The 5,328-nt window shown below is 51.0% G+C and overlaps 1 long non-coding RNA gene across 1 annotated transcript; it reads left to right on the forward strand.

Annotated features, from left to right (window-relative positions):
• Nucleotides 1-1,157: 1,157 nt before the first annotated feature.
• LOC115937409 (uncharacterized) lies at nucleotides 1,158-4,932 on the forward strand. The gene is made up of 2 exons (XR_014144335.1): nucleotides 1,158-2,552; nucleotides 3,861-4,932. It is a non-coding gene; the product is annotated as an uncharacterized LOC115937409 (long non-coding RNA).
• Nucleotides 4,933-5,328: the final 396 nt, after the last annotated feature.

The raw sequence follows: 5,328 nt of genomic DNA on the forward strand, positions 1-5,328 counted from the left end.
AATGAAACCAACACAGAAAGCAACGCTGACAGCAAGTGAGAGAGGGAAACATATTCTTGTTGATGCTGTTAAGCCATGGTTCAATCCTGCCACCCTTTGTACTTCTGAGTTACGTGCCCCAGTGCATTTCCTTTGTTTGCCTAGGTTAGTTAGAGTTGAGTTTCTGTCATTTGCTATTAAGAGTCCTGTATGCAATGTTTTTGAATTACATATTTAGGTAGGAAGTCAAAGTCTAAACTTTCAAATCATAATCTGCCCAGTTCATGATTATGTTTAGTGTGCATGCTGTAGCATAAAGATATTCAGTCAATCCTTACCACCTTAAGATTAATTATTGAGAAAGAAAGAAGGAGAACAACTGGGATAAAGATATATTTTTCATCTTCTTTCACTGCCTACAGAAAGGAATGGGTGAGTTATATTGATGCCCTAAGGAAATTCCATTTTCATCTTCCCAGTGAATCACTCATGGAAAATTAGGAAAATGGTGTTGTCATTTCAAAGTGGCTCTAATCCTGGAGATGCCATCTATTGGAGACATGCTTTAAAGGAAGAATGATTTAAGGAGCTAAAAACTAGCAAGTAAAAGATCTAACAGTAATTGATCATCTATTTTGGGCTGGACACGACACTAAATTTTAAGTGGGGACGGAAGGAGGAAACTCAGGAGGGAAGACAACTTCTACTCACCACTACAGGGGTGACTTCAGCTCAGGTCATGATCCCAGGGTCCTGGGATCAAGCCCCATATCGGGCTCCCTGCTTCACGGGAAACCTGCTTCTCCCTTTCCCACTCCTTGTTGTGTTCCCTCTCTCTCTGTGTCTCTCTCTGTCAAATAAATAAATAAAATCTTTAAAAAAAATTTAAAAAAAAGATCTATACCACTACTGTTCTGTGAAAAACACACCTAAGTTACTTAGTGGGGTTAGCAAAACCTCCCTAATTTGTAACAACAGCAAAAGAAAGTAGCCTTAGCAAAGAAACTGAACTGTGAGATATTATAAAATACATTCCACGTGAAATCATTGCTCTTACAAGATGCTCAGTAAATTCTCTGAATAAAGGAATAAAAATGTAACAAGTCACTCAAAACTCCCAATCAGCGTTTTGCAATTATTAGCACTCCACGGAGTATTATTCTTAAATTTCCTGAGCCTTTATCTCAGGTAAAGCTATTGATTCAGGGAGTATGTTATGCAGATACCATGAGAGTTTCTAGTTTGGCAGACTCTGGGCTCAACATTACATTATTACTCCAGGTAAAAGATGAGCATCTCTGAACGTCAACGTTTTTACCTGTCAAACCGGAATAATAATGATTCTCTTACGGGGTAGTTGTGAGGGGTGAATGAAAAAGGCGGGAATTTGACTCAGGAAATATTTATAACTCTCAGTTTAAAAGCGGAAAAATTTCAAAAGTATACTATCCGGAATGCAGGTAGAATATACTGAAAATCGATAGTGGGGAAATAGTTAATTTGCAGGGTCGGTGGCTTTGAGAGTTCATGAGGCTGAAAGTGTTGGATGCTCAGGCGACCAAGGAAGAGATATCCCGGCCCGAGCTCGGCCACAGGACAGAACCCTGGCTGCGCACGGTTACCAAACGGCCAGGTTCCAATTCAGTTCGGGCAGCAGAATCTACCCATCTCCAGTGTGCGCGTTTTTCTTTGTGCAATTTAACGCCCGGTTGGAGGAGGAAGGTTGGAGGTAGAACGTGAGGTAAAGAAATTACAGTTCGAATAACAAGAACAACAAAACCAGCAAGATCGGGATGGGTGTCAACGAATATGCAAAATCCCGCAGAATGAGGAGTCATAAACGCCCTGAAAAGAAGTTTACACGTTAGCAGCTTTTTGGGATGCTGAACGTCGCCCTTTCCTCCTTCTAACAAATCCAAGCATCTCCCCAAAATTATTTTTTCCAGAAGTCTGAGCCAATTTCGTTATGGCGGAGCTTTTTCATCGCTTTAGCCCAAATTTCCTCTGTTTCTTTGACGAGACCCGAAATTACGGCTGCCCGGCAGGCGGGAGCCCCCAGTCCGGGCAGCCTTGAGGGCCTGTGAAAGAGGCACTCTGAGATGTGCGGGCAGGGGCCCGACAGGACGCGCGCTCCGGTCCCCGTCGCTGCAGCGAGCGCAGGTTCCCGAGCTCCGGGCGGCGGGGACGCGCGTGGGAGGGGGCGCTTTAAGCCCGAGCGGCGGTTTCCGCAGGAGCTATTTTTAGCAGCGCGTCGTCCGTCTTCTTCCCGGGCTTCCAATGTGGTAGCCTCCGGCTCGCAGCCGCCAGTCCGTGGCTGCTTTCTGCCTCCCCCGCCGCTGCTCGCTCTTGGTAGCGTCCACGCAGGCAGGTCCGGAAACTGAGCATGTGTGGAAGCGCTCGGCGGCCGCGGCGGTGGCGCGGGCAGAGCCGGGCTGCGTCAGGCTGAGCTCGTTCACCGCGCGGCCGCAGGAGCGCAGCGCCGGCGCCGCGCCGCCCAGCCCCGCCGAGAGGGGCGCACTCGCCGCCGCGGGGTCCGCGGCCGCTCACCGCACCCCCCTCCTGGCGACCCGCAAGTAAGTTTGTAAGGTGGTTGGGCGGTGGGGCGAGGGCTCGGCACCCGGGGGAGCCCGGGCTGGCTGGCGGGAGGCGCGACTAGCCGCTGCTCCGAATGCCTGGCGCCTCGGCGAGCCGCTTGGCCAGTTTGATAGCGGGCGGCCACTGGGATGCTCGAGCCGGGGGGACCGGCAAAGCAGGAGGGCTGAACTGACTCTGGCGGGGGCCGAGGGGGCCAACTTGGGCAGGACCGCGAGGTGAGGGAAAGGCCGGCAGGCCGGGAGCGGGCTGGTGCGGGATGGGGAGGCTGGGTTTGGGTGCGGGCGCCCGGCCGAGAAGAGCCGCAGAGGGAAAGCGGGGTGTCTCCGGGGGGTTAGGGCGGGAGCGCAGTATGGGGGGTATGGTAGGGGGTGAGCATGTCCTGGTCGGAGCGGCAGAGGGAAGATGGATGGAAAGTGGGGCGCGTGGAAGGCGGATTTGAACGAGAGCAAAAGACGCTGGTGGAAGGGACAGTAGGTTCCGGAGAAAATGAGTGGACCCGGATAATTTGGGGAATTAGTGCTAGGTTCAGGGCGATATAATAATGGTGAGAGGCAGCCTTGAATCAAGGTCTTTGGAGTGAGTATGCGAGGCCACTGTTGGGAACCGTCTGGAGAGAGGATGGATGCAGAAAGTGGCCTGGAAGGGCCAGCTGGACAATCGTTGAGGGATTTGGGTGAAGGGGAGGAGGGCAGCAGTGCAGAGATCAGGCGGAGGAACCGGGCCGCTGGTGGAGCCGAAAGGCTCAGGAAACGGTTGGAGGAGGCTACGTGTGGTCCCCTGAATACTGACTTAGTAGCGGTTCTCTGAGGTTCACTTGCACCCCAGGTTCCTCCTCCTTTTCCTACCTGGCTTTGTGGCAGGGCAGCTTGCTCTAGGAGAGCTAGTAGGAGATTTGGACAGATCAGGCAGCCTGGAGGGCAGTCATTTACAGGGGAATTGCCGGGGCTTCCCTGTAAGTGGTTACCGGCCCCCTCCGGGTGCAATCTAGAGTCGGAATGTGTGTGTTGCGGGGGGGCGGAGAGGGGTGGTGTCACTTCTGGGCCATAGGAATCCGTGGTCTGGCCCCGGAGGTGAGGTGTTTTGGGCTGTGAAGTCAGGCAGAAGTCTGCAGCGTGCAACTCGCGGCGGGGCGTGTGTGCGCGAGTATGTGCGTGTTGCCAGCCCAGGGTCGCGTCTGTTGCTGCAGTCTGTCTCCATGACGAGGAGATCCTGGGATCCACAGGCGGCACGGGGAGGGGATTAAGGGAAACGTGTTTTCCTACGTCTCTTCTGTCTCCTTTCCCCAGGGTCACATTCTTTGCTCGTCCAATGATGCTCCTTTCTAACCTCTTCCCGTCCCCTGCACACCCCGAACCTGGCTCCAGTCTTGTCCTCTGATTTGGTACCCCGAGGAGGCGGCTGTCCCTTCCGTGCGGGAGGGAATCCTAGGAGTCCCCGCGGCCAGAGGGGCTCCGGAATCCTCGGTCCCTTACTTGGGGCGTCACTCCGGGGGTCCGCAGTTCCACTCTGCTGCCCCTGCAGGTGACGCGATGATGTTGCCCCACGGACTCCGGAAGCGTGATGGCTCCAAATGGCCAGTGGGGCCGAGAAGCACGGCAGAGTGACCAGCACTCATGGGATTTCGAGAGTAGGGATCTCCCTGAGTTTCCCACATGTAAATGTAACTTAAAAAGAAAAAAGACCAGGTAATAGAATAAACAAGCGTCTAATGCAAAAAGCTTTATGCAAAAACGCCTCTTTGACTCGGAAAGATTTCACCCACCAACCGCAAGAAGGAAAGAAGCGTCTACAGCATACAGGATCGGAAACGGGGTGGGGGGGGGCGGGATCTGTAACCATGTCTGCGCCTTCTCAGCCTCCATCCAGCTTTCTATGTTCTGTCGTCAGTGCCATATTTTTAGAGAGACTTTACCAGATACGGGGAAATGAGGATGAAGGTGACTCTGGAAACCTGTACCGTCTGTGGAAGGACTCAAAAAAGGAAGAGTGAGAACTGTCTACTGTCTGTGGATTCCTAAGAGGGCTGGACTCTGAGGTGGTTGTGAAACCACCAGAAATAGTTCACGCATCCAAATTGCAGGGGGAGACTTAGATGAAGGGAAGTGAGAACTCTAGAAAAGTGATGAGGATCATGGTATGGGTTGTTTTACAGGGTGATCACTGACCTGTGGAGGGATACAGCAAAAACGACAGCAAGCTTCATGGCCAGGGCACGTCCTCATATTCCATGTGACAGTGGCTTTCTCAGTTTCTAGTACAGTAACTATTGAGAGGTACCTTTTGAAATATGTCCATGATTCTGGATATCTGAAAGGTGGAGACTTTGAATAAAGACAATGCTGTCGGTTTCTGCTTCTATTACCATGGATTTTTTTTTTTTTCCCATTGAGTATTGTTAGAACATGTGGTGAAGATAAAATACATTATTTTTAGCTGTTAATTCTGTTCTCCCTGGAGTGCTGTTCAGATACAACATAACCTTATATGTTTGCTTGTTTTGTTTGTTTGTTTGTTTGTGGGTCAAGGAGGAGTGATTATTGGGCAAGTTGATTTGGGTGTCCAAAAAAAAAAAGCAGAATTTAGGCACCCGAAAAACTTATGAGCATGTGGAGGTGAAGTCTTCATTCATAGGATGTTAAATGTAATGTGAAATGAGAAAACCCTTCCCTGTCTATCCTTCTTCACCTCTTGCAGTGGAAATAGAGAGGATTGTACCCTTGGGCATATTTTGACAATAAATTTCCTGGAGGATTG

This window comes from Leptonychotes weddellii, chromosome 4 (assembly GCF_054177405.1).
Source record: "Leptonychotes weddellii isolate Sample4059 chromosome 4, ASM5417740v2, whole genome shotgun sequence".
In the NCBI taxonomy this organism is placed as follows: Eukaryota; Metazoa; Chordata; class Mammalia; order Carnivora; family Phocidae; genus Leptonychotes; species Leptonychotes weddellii.